Here is a 13,388-nt window from a genome sequence, read left to right as displayed (position 1 = left end):
ATTTTGGGCATTGGGCTGTGTCTCATTTTTCCAGTTATGAATGGTGTTACCATAAACATATTTGCGCTATTTGCTTTCTTTTCTCTTCTGCATATTTCCTTGGGGTATATTCCAAAAATGGGACAATTGGGTCAAAGCATAGGAACAGTTTTATAGCTCTTTTTACATATGCCCAGACTGAGCTCTGGAGGGGATAGATACTTTTCGAAAGTACCAAATAAGACAACGGAGCCTGGAGAAACTGTAGCTTAACTGGAAATGTTGGTCTGCATGTTGCCTCAGACCCCCCTCCCAGTCTCCGACCCTTAGCTCCAGTGATCTACATGGGAGGGAGAGAGCATTAAAGAACAGCACCCTCAGTGGGCCTCTCTGTTTTCCCCAGATGTGCATCTTGCTTCTTTTCTATGAGAGAATTTTTATCTCTTGAGAGGAGTTTGCACAACCTGATCCAGATCCTAATCCGAGTGTGGGCACCTCCTTGCTGTGTGCCCTTAGATAAATCACCTCACCTCTCTGAGCCTGATTCCTTCCTCATTTGTACACGAGGTTACATGACAGTTTCTACTCAGGGTTTTGAGAAGATATTTATACAGTGCTGGGCTATTGTTGTTACCCAAGACCCACTTAGTGTGAGGGGACTGTGTGTTTCTTCTTCAGCCTTCGTCCTGCCTAGGGTCCAGTTCTGTGCTTGCCGCATGGTTGATAAATAGATGTCTATTGTGGAATGCATGGATTATCTTCACCTCTGATCTTGATGGATAGTGTTTGGGAACTGGAAAAACATAATAGAAAAAAGTTTGTGAAATAATATGTCTTTGATCTGTGAAGAAAGGCCAGCACTTGAATGTTTGTAGGATGTGCTCAGTTTGGGGCCTGTGCTTGATTCATTCACTGAGTCTAATATGTTCCTAAAGGAAAAGCATCTCCAGTTTTTCAAGATCTCCAAAGGTGTAAGACTTTGTAGACAAGATGTGCTTCCCGGTAAGGCCCTGGGTCTCCAAGTCTCCAGGATGTTTACAGTGTCCCATGGTCTCTGAGAGGGATTGGGATGATGTGTTCAAGACCTGCCTTGCATCTCTCCAGTATCCTTCCTGCTACTGAAGAAGGACCCAGAGAAGTGAGATGCTTGTGTAGGTGGCCCCCACTTCCACTGGGTAGCAATTTCTTCCATTCTCCAATGTCCTAGGTGAACAATGGCCACAAATTCTTGCTACTTCTCCCACTGAGAGGTAAAGTCTAGTGCCCCTCTGCTGGGACCTGAGCTAGCCTTCAGCTGACTTGCCTGATTGGGAAAAATGCTACACAAGTGACGTTCGGGAATTTCTGAGGCAAGGACATATGAAAAATTACAACTTCTACTCAGGTCCCTTGGAACATTTGCTCTGGGAGCTCTGAGCTGCCATGTAAGTTGTCAAGTACTGCGGGACTCCATGCTGTAGAGGCCAAATGAACAAATCATTCAGTGAAGCCCACCAGGGCTCTAGATGTGTGAGTGGAGCCATGTTGGACCCTCCAGATGAGGCCACTATCATCTGACCAACCTGACTGAACTCAGCTGATGCTACCTGGAACAGAAAAATTGTCCAGTTGAACTCTCCTGGCTTCTTGACCCACAAAGTCATGAGATAGAATGTTGTTTTAACCGCTAGGCTCTGGGGTGGTTTATTACACAGCAACAGGTAAGTGAACTTCAGGGTTACCTGGGAGGCGCTGAGGCTTGGCTCTGCTGCATTCCTCTCACTCAGCTCTGCTCAGCAAAACTTGCACTGGGATTTGTCATCCCCCTTCTGGCTCTTTGGACTAAATATCAGAGGCCATGCAGAAGTCACTGACATCAGTTTTTCCACTTGACGGGATTCCCCAAATGTATTTTTGGACTACAGTCTATTATTTATGATCCCTTGTTGAATTTTGCACACAGATAGGGCAGGAGGAGTCAGCAGTATTCCAGAATTCCAGCAAAATGGACTTTTCTGTTGCATAGAAAACGGAAATGACAAAGCAAAAATCTCTAGAGCTGCTCCTGTTAAACCAGTCCCCCCAGTTAGGTGTGGGTTGACTCTGTTCTACAGTGGCCCCATTCTGAGAATCTCAAATCCTAAATGAGGACCTGTTTGGAGCACCCAGATATTTAGGACAGTCAGTGCACCTTCTTGACTGCTTTCAACCCTCTTCAGGTGACCTAGGAGATTTTATTTAAATTTATATTATTTGAATTTATTTAAATTCTTCAGAAGTTTAAAAATATACATTCCTTTGCTGATGTTTCCATGTACTACACGGTGGTCCTTAGTAGGGCCCAGACACATAGGAAGAATCCAAAGTTTTCAAGCTTCTCTTCCACGACAAAACAATGATTAACTAAGAAATTAATCATTAAGGGTATTAATGGACGTGGCCCAATTGTCCATATTGCTCCTTACCCAATGGAGCTGATTAACTTCGGGCCTTGCCCAATAGTGCTGATGAACACAGATGCAGAAAAACCAAAAACAAAAAGAAAAAACTACCAGACTGAATTCAATAATACATTTAAGAACATCATTCACCGGGATGCCTGGGTGGCTCAGTTAGTTAAGCATTTGACACTTGATTTTGGCTCAGGTCATCTCAGGGTGGTGAGATCAAACCCTGCATGGGGCTCCACTCATGGCATGGAGCCTGCTTAAGATTCTCTCTCTGGGGGCGCCTGGGTGGCACAGCAGTTAAGCGTCTGCCTTCGGCTCAGGGCGTGATCCCGGAGTTGTGGGATCGAGCCCTGCATCGGGCTCCTCTGCTGTGAGCCTGCTTCTTCCTCTCCCACTCCCCCTGCTTGTGTTCTCTCTCTCGCTGGCTGTCTCTATCTCTGTCGAATAAATAAATAAAATCTTAAAAAAAAAAAAAAAGATTCTCTCTCTCTGTCTTCCCTGCCCCTCCCCACCTGCTTGTGCACATGTGTGTACTCTCATTTTCTCTCTAAAAAAAAAAAAAAAAAAAATCATTCATGATCAAGCAAGATTTATTCCTGGGTTGCAACGGTGGTTCAATATTCATAAATCAATGTGATACATCACATCAATAAGACAAAGGATAAGAACCAGATGATCGTTTGACTAAATGCAGAAAAAGCTTTTGACAAAGTACAACATCTATTCATGATAAAAACCCTGAACAAATGAGGTTTAAGGGAACGCACCTCAACATAATAAAGGCCATCTATGCAAAACCCACAGCTAACATCAGCCGTACTGGGGGAAAACTAAGACCTTTCCCCCTAAGGTCAGGAACAAGACAAAGATGTCCACTCTTATCACTTTTATTCAACACAGTACTGGAAGTCCTAGCCACAGCAATCAGACAACTAAGAGAAATAAAGGGAATCCAAATCAGTAAGGAAGAAGTAAACTTCACTATTTGCAGGTGACATGCTACTATAGATCGAAAACCTGAGAGACTCCACCAAAAAAACTGTTAGAACTGATGAACAAATTCAGTAAAGTTGCAGGATACAAAATCAATGTACAGAGGGGCACGTGGCTGGTTCAGCTGGTGGAGCACGTGGCTTGATCTTGAGGTCATGAGTTTGAGACCCATGTTGGGAGTAGAGTCTACTTTTGGGTTTTTTTTTTTTAAAGATTTTATTTATTTATTTGACAGAGAGAGAGAGAGAGCACAAGCAGGGGGAGCGGCACGTAGAGGGAGAAAGGGAAGAAGGCAGAGGGAGAGGGAAAAGCAGGCTCCCTACAGAGCAGGAGCTCAGTTCAGGGCTCGATCCCAGGACCCTGGGATCATGACCCAAGCCGAAGGCAGTTGCATAACCAACTGAGATACCCAGGTGCCCTGTGGGGGTAGAGTTTACTTTAAAAAATTTCCAAGAAAAAAAAAATCAATGTACAGAAATCTGTTGCATTTCTATACACTCCTCATGAAGCAGCAGAAAGAGAAATTAAGAAAATAATCCCACTTACGATTGCATCAAAAATAATAAAATACCTAGGAATAAACCTAACCAAAGAGGTAAAAGACATGTACTTTGAAAACTATAAAATACTGGTTAAGGAAATTGAAGACAACACAAACAAAGGGAAAGGTATTCCATCTCATGGATTGGAAAAACAAATATTGTTAAAATGTCTGTATTTCCCAAAGCAATCTACACATTTAATGCAATCCTTATCAAAATACCAAAAGCATTTTCCACAGAACTAGAAGAAGCAATCCTAAAATTTGTGTAGAACCACAAAAAGACCCTGAATAGCCAAATCAATCTTGAAAAAGAAAAGCAAAGCTGGAGGCATCACAATTCGAGACCTCAAGTTACATTATAAACCTGCAATAATCAAAACAGTATGGTACTGGCACAAAAATAGGCCCATAGATCAATGGAACAGAATAGAAAAACCAGAAATAAACCCACAATTATATATATTATATATATAATTTATCTATCTATCTATCTAATGGAATATTATTCAGCTATAAAAAGGAATGAAATCTTGCCATTAGCAATGATATGGATGGAGCTAGAGAGTATAATGTTAAGCAAAACAAGTCAGTCAGAGAAAGATAAATACCATGTTTTCAGTCATATGTGGAATTTAAGAAACAAAACAAGCAAAGGGAAAAAACAAGAGAGAGAGAGGAGTGCCTGGACGGCTCAGTTGGTTAAGCATCTGACTCTTGATTTCGGCTCAGGTCATGATCTCAGGGTCGTGAGATCGAGCCTTGCATCAGACTCGGCGCTCAGCGGGGAGTCTACTTGAGATTCTCTCTTCCTCTGCCCTTCCTCCAGCTCCTCTGTCTCTAAATAAATAAATAAATAAATAAATAAATAAATAAATAAAATCTTTAAAATAAAAACAAAAAAAAATGAGAGAGTGAGAGACAAGCAAGAAACAGACTCTTAAGTCTAGAGAGCAAACTGACGGTCACCAGAGGGAAGGTAGGTGGGGGGGATGGGTGAAACAGGTGATGGGGATTAAGGAGCGCACTTGTTGTGAGCAGCACCAGGTGTTGTACGGAAGTGTTGAATCACTATGTTGTACACCCGAAGCTGATATAACACTGCATGGTAACTAACTGGAATGAAAATAAAAACATTTTTTCTCATTCGCATCATTTCCCTAGCCACCTTGTTTCTCTGTGCTGCACATTTTTAAGGGAGTCAACTCTTCTGTGTCCATTTACTTCCATGGATATGCTAGTGGCTGCTCGAGACATCAAAACTAACACTTCACCTTGACCTTCAAGTCTTCCAAGCGGATTCTCAACGGTCAGTACTTCTCTAGTGATTTGTTTCTTCTTCATTAAGTTATCGCTTCCCTATCCACATATTTATTTACTTATTCAGTAAGCACCGACTTAATGCTTCACATGTGCCAGATAGTGTGCTGCACCTGGGGTGTACGATGAAGAGCACACAGCTCTGCTTCACAGGGGCTCACCGTACGTAATAGATACTCGATAAAAGTTGCTGAATAGGTGACCTTTCTCTGAGAGGCTCTGTTGGGAAAATGAAGCTCAGAGGAAGTAATGAGCACAAAGCTAGACAATCGCAAAGCAAGAAGTAACCAAGGAGTGTCTGACTCTGCATCCTGACCCTATCACTGTACTTATTTTTTCTCCTGCTCTGTTCTTACTGGCCTTTCCACTGTGTTAGTCATGCATTGATTTAAAGTTCGAGGCTTCAGGGGTACTGGGGGGCTCAGTCAGTGGAGTGTCTACCTTTGGCTTAGGTCGTGATCTCGGGGTCCTGGGATCAAGCCCTACATGGGGCTGCCTGCTTAGCAGGGAGTCTGCTTCTCCCTTTCCCTCTGCCCCCCCCCATGCTGCCCGTGCTCTCTTTCAAATAAATAAACAAAAACTTAAAAAAACAAAAACAAAAACCTTGAAGGGTTCAAATGTTCATGCTGAGAAAGTCCTCTTCTGAATTCTACCACACTATGTCTCCTTGCTTCAAAGCAATGGCTACTGGAGGGTTCTCTTGCCAATTATAGAGCATTCTCTATTATTGTGTTCTGGAAAAGCAACAGGTGTATTCCAACAAAAACAAAAGATGGCTCAGGAGAAATTTTAGTTCACAGAAGATGCCAAAGTCCCTCTCAGAGAACAAGATAAGGCCAGTCTTATCTTTGTAGCTAAGTGAGTTTGTTGGTACTGAGAGCTTGCTCAGAGACACTGTCACATAAGGAGCCTGGAGGTCCGGAAGACCAGGGTGTAACTGCACAGTGAGCAGACCTTGCAGGCCTCAGAACTGAACAGCCTGAACCCCAGGTGATTCAGGAACAATGAGGCATTGCCACTAACTCCACCCCTCACCCAACCTCCTGTTTTAACAACACCCAGTCCTGCCTTTAGAGTTCTTTCCCCCACTTTTCCATTCTGAGCATAGACAAGGCCAATCAAAGCCAGGGTTCCAGAAGACAAGGAAATGCTTGGCCTACATCCAGGCCAATGGAATGGGGCAGTAATTGAAGCAATTCCCAAAGGCAGTTACTAAAGAGTCAAACATTTATCACAGTTCACTTTCAAACTAGTTCAGCTGCCCAAGCAGCAGGGAGTCCAAGGCGGCAGATGAGAAAGTTCCCTGAGTTTCAGAATAGAGACTGGAGGTCCCATCTAGCAGACCTGCTGGACACTCAGCCTGGGTGAATGGGGTTGACCCTGGTTTCCCTTTTAAAGGACTCTGAATCTTGGCCTGCCCTTTGCATATGCCCTTGGCTTCTCTCTCAAGAAACACTCAAACGTCTTTTCACCTTGGATTCCTGATCCACTCTGTATTAGTGGCCAGGTGTTAAGACAGAAGGAGCATGTTTGACCCCGTCTATGCTGATGCTGACCTGCTCTCTCACCCAATAACTGAACTTCTACTTGTTGTTCTGCCATTTCTCTTGCTGAGGTCTGTCAAGGGCTCTCTCTCTCTCTCTCAGCCTGTTCTCTATCTGATGTCCTGTACCCCTTCCTATTACTCCCACGAGTGCTCGAATGGAATCTTGCGGCACTGTGAGTCATCACAAATTGGTCTGAATCAAGTTCATTAAAAAATATTAGACTTATGGAATAAAAAGAGCTTTGCTTAGGAAAAAAAAATCTTGGTTTTGGTGAGGAAAAAAGTAGGGCATAGAATTATAACTTAGACTTAAGAAGTTACTTAGAAGAAATAGCAATCCTTAATGTGTATGGACCTAACAACACAGCATCAAAATAATGAAGCAAAACTGATAAAACTTCACAGACAAACTGCAAGGAGATGAATTCACTGTTACAGTTGGAGACTTCAAAACCCTCTATCAGAAATAGACCCAGCAGGCAGAATATCAGTAAGAATACAGTTTAACTCAACAACACCAATAATCAACTGGGTATAATTGACATCCATAGGTTACTTCATCCAAGAACAGTGAAATACACATTCTTCTCAAGTTCACATGGAACATTTACCAAGATAGATCACATAAAACACACCTTAACAAATCAAAGAAAAGAATAGAGATCATCCAATGACTCCTCTCAGACCATGACAGAATTCAATTAGAAGTCAAGAACAGAAAGGTAACTAGAAAATCTCCAAATACTTAATGTTAAGCAGTACACTTCTAAATAACACATGGTTCAAAGAAAAAAATCTCAGGAGAACTTCTAAAATATTTTTAACTGAATGAAAATAAAAATGCAACTTATCAAAATATGTGGGATACAGTACAAGTAGTGCTTAGAGGGAAATTTATAGCATTGAATGCATATATTAGGAAAAAAAGCAAAATCTAAAATCAATAGTCTAAGTTACCACCTTAGGAAACTTGAGAAAGAAGAGCAAATTAAATCCAAAGTTAGCAGAAGAAAAGAAAAACATACAGTAGAAATCAATATTGAAAACAAGAAATCAATAGAGAAAAATCAATAAAATCAAAGCCTTGTTCTTTGAGAAGATCAATAAAATAAATAAATCTCTGACCAGGCAATAAGAAAAAAAGAGAAAACACAAATGACTAATATCAGAATTGAAAGAAGGGACATCACTATAGATATCATGGACTTAAAAAGAATAATAAAGGAATACTATGAACAACTCTATGCCCACAAACTCGATAACCTGTATTAAATGGGTTAATTTCTTGAAAGATAAAATCTGTCAAAACTCACACAGGAAGAAATAGACAAATAGAAATAAACCTGAATCAACAATTAATAACTTCCCAAAACAGAATGCACCAGGCACATATGGATTCACTGGGGAATTCCATCAACATTTAAGAAAAAAAAAATACCAATTCTCTACAATCTCTTCCAGAAGTTAGAAAGAGAGGAAGTATTTCTTAACTTATTCTATGAGCCCAGCATTATTCTAATACCAAAACCAAAGGCATTACAAGAAAACTACAGACCAATATCTCTCATGAACATAGATGTAAAAAATCCTCAACACAATATTAGCAAATAAAATCAACAATGTATAAAAAGAATTATATACCACAACCAAAGGGGATTTATCTCAGGTAATGTAAGCCTCATTCAATTAACGTAATCTATCCTATCAACAGGGTAAAGAAGGAAAATCACATGATCTTACCAATAGATGCAGATAAGGTATTTGAAAAATCCAACACCTACTCATGAAAAAAAAAAACTTTTAGCAAACTAGGAATAGAGGGGGAACATTTTCAACTTGATAAAGAACATCTACAGAAAACCTATGGCTAATATCATAATTAATGGTGAGAAACTATTTTTCTTTAAGATCAGAAACAAGGCAAGGATATTTGCTCCCACCAGTCCTTTTCAGCACTGTATTACAGGTCCTAGCTAATATAATAATATAAGGAAGGGATGTAAAAGATATACAGATTGGGAAAATAAATAAAACTGTCTTTGTTTGTAGATGACATGATTGTGTAGAAAATCCTAAGGAATCAACAGAAAACCTCCTGGAACTAGTAGATGTTTATAGCAAGTTTGCAAGGTACAGGGTTAATATAATAATTCCCACCTTATCTGCAATTCCACTTTCCATGGTCAACCACAGTTTGGAAGCGGATGATTCTCCTTATGTATGGTCATAAGGTCTAACCATAGTAGCCTAATACTACATCACTATGCCCTATATCATTCACCTTACTTACTCGTATAGGCATTTTATCCTCTCATGTCTTCACAAGAAGAACAGTGAGTACAGTACAAGAAGATGTTTTGAGAGAGGGAGGGACCACATTCACATAACTTTTATTACAGTATATTGGTATAATTGTTTTTTAAATTATTATTGTTGCTAAACTCTTATTGTGCCTAATTTATTTATTTATTTTTTTAAAGGTTTTATTTATTTATTCATTCGACAGAGATAGAGACAGCCAGGGAGAGAGGGAACACAAGCAGGAGGAGTGGGAGAGGAAGAAGCAGGCTCATAGCGGAGGAGCCTGATGTGGGGCTCGATCCCAGAATGCCGGGATCACGCCCTGAGCCGAAGGCAGACGCTTAACCGCTGTGCCACCCAGGCGCCCCATATTGTGCCTAATTTATAAATTAAATTTTATCATAGGTGTATATGCATAAGAAAAAACATAGTATATATAGAGTTCTATGCTATCTGTGATTTCAGGCATCCATGGAGGGTCTTGGAACATATCTCCCATGGATAAGGGGGAGCTACTGTACATAAAAGTCAATTACTTCCTTATATATTAGTAATGAACAAGTGGAATTTGAAATTAAAAACACAACTATTTATATTAGTACCCCTCTATAATGAAATACTTAGGTATAAGTCTAACAAAATATGAACAAGATCTATATGAGGAAGGGGCGCCTGGGTGGCGCAGTCCTTAAGCGTCTGCCTTCGGCTCAGGGCGTGATCCCAGCGTTCTGGGATTGAGCCCCACATCAGGCTCCTCTGCTGGGAGCCTGCTTCTTCCTCTCCCACTCCCCCTGCTTGTCTTCCCTCTCTCGCTGGCTGTCTCTTTCTGTCAAATAAATAAATAAAATCTTTAAAAAAAAAAAGATCTATATGAGGAAAACTACAAAACTCTGGTGAAAGAAATCAAAGAACTGAATAAATGGAGAGATAGTCCATGTCCATGGATAGGAAGACTCCATATTTTCAAGATGCCAGCTCTTTGCAACTTGATCCATAGATTCAATGAAATCCCACAGTCCCAGCAAGTTATTTTGTGGATTCAACAAACTGAATCTAAAGTTTACATGGGGAGGCAAAAGACCCAGAATAGGCAATACAATATTGAAGGAGGAGAACAAAGTTGGAGGACCGACACTACCTGACCTTAAGATAATGCAGTACTGATGAAGGGATAGACGAATAGATCCATAGAACAGAACAGAGAACCCAGAAATAGGCCCATATAAATATTGCCAAATGATCTTTGACAAAGGAGCAAAAGCAATATAATGGAGAAGATTTTTCCACAAATGGTGCTGCAACAAATGGACATCCACATAGAAAAAAAAAAATCTAGACATGGCACTTATACCCTTCACAAAAAAAAAAAAATAACTCAAAATGGAACAAACCTAAATGTAAAGGCAAAACTATAAAACTGCTAGAAGATAACAGGAGAGAATCTAGATAATCTTGGTTATGGCAATGACTTTTGAAATACAACACCAAAGGCATGACCGATGAAAGAAATAATTAAAAATCTGGACTTCTTTGAAATTAAAAACTTCTGGATGCCTGGGTGGCTCAGTCAGCTAAGCATCTGCCTTTGATTCAGGCCATGATCCCAGGGTCCTGGGATCGAGTCCCATGTTGGGCTCCTTGATCAGTGAGAGCCTGCTTCTCCCTCTCCCTTTGCCTTCTGCCCCCCCCCCCCCCCGGCTTATGCACTCTCTGTCAAATAAATCTTTTAAAAAAAGATTTTATGTATTTATTTGACAGAGAGAGAGCCAGCAAGAGAGAGAGAGGGAACACAAGCAGGGGGAGTGGGAGAGGAAGAAGCAGGCTCCCAGGAGCAGGGAGCCCGATGCGGGGCTCAATCCCAGGATCCTGGGATCATGCCCTGAGCCGAAGGCAGACGACGCTTAACCACTGAGCCACCCAGGGGCCCCTAAATAAATAAAATCTTAAAAAAAAAAGAAATTTAAAACTTTTGCTCTGCAAAAGACTCTATCAAGAGAATGAGAAAACAAGCCACAGAAAGGTATAAGGTATTTATGAAAGGCATCTGATAAAATAATTATTATCCAGAATATGCAAAGAACTCTTGAAAGTCAACAATAAGAAGATGAACAACCCTTTTTAAAATGGACAAAATAGGGGCACCCGGGTAGCTCAGTCAGTTAATCGTCTGCCTTCGACTCAGGTCATGACCCCAGGGTCCTGGCATTGAAACCCACATCTGGCTCCCTGCTCTGCGGGGAGCCTGCTTCTCCCTCTCCCTCTGCCTGCTGCTCCCCCTGCTTGTGTGTTCTCTCTCTCTCTCTATGTCAAATAAATAAATAAAATCTTTTAAAGAAATAAAAAATAAATCAAAATGGACAAAATATCTGGACACCTCACAAAGAAGACGTACAAATGGAAAATGAGCATATGAAAAGATACTCCATCTTATGTCATCAGGGAATTGCTAGTTAAAACAGCAATGAGATTTGACTACACACCTATTAGAATGGCAAACATCCCAAACTCTAACACCACCAAATGTTGGTGAGAATGTGGAGCAACAGGAACTTCCATTCATTGCTGGTGGGAGTGCAAAGTGGTACAGCTGCTTTGGAAGACAGTTTGGTGGTCTTCATGAAAATATACTATTCATGTATACTCTTACCGTATGATATACTCTTACCATGTGATCCAGCAATTGTGCTTCTTGGTGTTTACTCAAATGAGTTGAAAACTTATATCCACGCAAAGCCCAGCACACTGATGTTTATAGAAGCTTTGTTCATGATTGCCGAGACTAAAAGCAACGAAGGCGTCCTTCAGTGGGTGAATGGGTAAATAAACTGTGGTCTACCCAGACAATGGAATATCATTCAGGGCTAAGAAGAAATGAGCTACCAAGCCATGAAAAGACATGGAGGAAACTTAAGTGCCTTTTACTAAGTGAAAGAAGCCAAACTAGAAAGGCTACACACTGTGTGATTCCAACAATATGACATTCTGAAAAAGGCAAAACTATGGAGACAGTAAGAAGTTCAGAGGCTGGGGGAAGGAGGGGTGAATAGGTGGAGCACAGGAATTTTAGGGTGGTGGAATTATTCTGTGTGATACTGTAATAATGGATATGTGTCGTTATATATTTGTCCAAACCCGTAGAATGTACAACTCATTCACGAGAGTGGCCCCTAAAATAAACTCTGGACTTTAGGTGATAATGACTCATCGATATTGGTTGATTGATTGTATCAAATACACCACTATCATGCAGGTGTATCAACAGTGGGGCAGGCTGTGCGGGGTAAGGGAAAAAGGGGAACCCTCGGTACTTTTCTCTCAATTTTGCTGTGAACCTAAAACTTCTCTAAAACATAAAACCTATTTAAAAACATACACAAACAAAAACCCAAACATGAAAAGAAGCAGGACATAGAGTAGTAGAGCATTACATACACTTCGGCTGGAGGCAAGGACACGGCAATGTTAACAGTGACTCTTGCTGGATGGTGGCGTTATTGCTTGCTTTAATTTTATATTTTACTTTGTCTTTCCAAATTTTCTGTAGAGACTATGTATTACTTAGAACAAACTGATGGTTGCCAGAGGGAAGGGGGTGGGGAGATGAGCAAAATGGGTGAAGGGGAGTGAGAGATACAGGCTTCCAGTGACGGAATGAATAAACCCTGGGAATAAAATCACAGCATAGGGAATATGGTCAGTGGTATTGTGGTAGGGTCGGATGGTGACAGATGGGAGCTGCACTTGTGAGCACAGCATAACCCCTAGAGAAGTAGAATCGCTATGTGGCACACGTCTGACACTAACGTGACTTTGCCTATCAACCATACTCAGATAAAAAAATTTAAGAATGTCATTACTTAGATAATCGGAAAAAGAACCATATTTATTTTTAAATAAGAAAAAGAACACCCCCCCCCCACACACACACACACAGAGCATGCAGATTTTGGACTCAGAACTAAATTCCGTCTAGGCTCCACCCCTTACCAGCTATGCGACCCAGCAAGGCATTTAGCATTGCAAACGTCAGTTTCTGCGTCTGGAAATGAGGCTGATAAAAAATACCCCACAGGGGTGCATGTGTGTGTGTGTGTGTGTGTGTGTGTGTGTGTGTGTGTGTATGAAATTATACAAGGAGTATGAATGTGCAAGGCGCCTCGAGGATGTTCAATATGGATTAATTTCTGAGCCCTTTAAGGATATTTGGGTATTTATGGGTTCCAAGGAGATTCTGTTGGGCACACACAAGGCCTTTTGTTCATTCCTCACCCTTTCGCAT

This window comes from Ursus maritimus, unplaced genomic scaffold (assembly GCF_017311325.1).
Source record: "Ursus maritimus isolate PB19 unplaced genomic scaffold, ASM1731132v1 scaffold_28, whole genome shotgun sequence".
NCBI classification, from domain to species: Eukaryota; Metazoa; Chordata; class Mammalia; order Carnivora; family Ursidae; genus Ursus; species Ursus maritimus.
The sequence above is the reverse complement of the archived record's forward strand: the minus strand, read 5'-3'. Positions refer to the sequence as shown.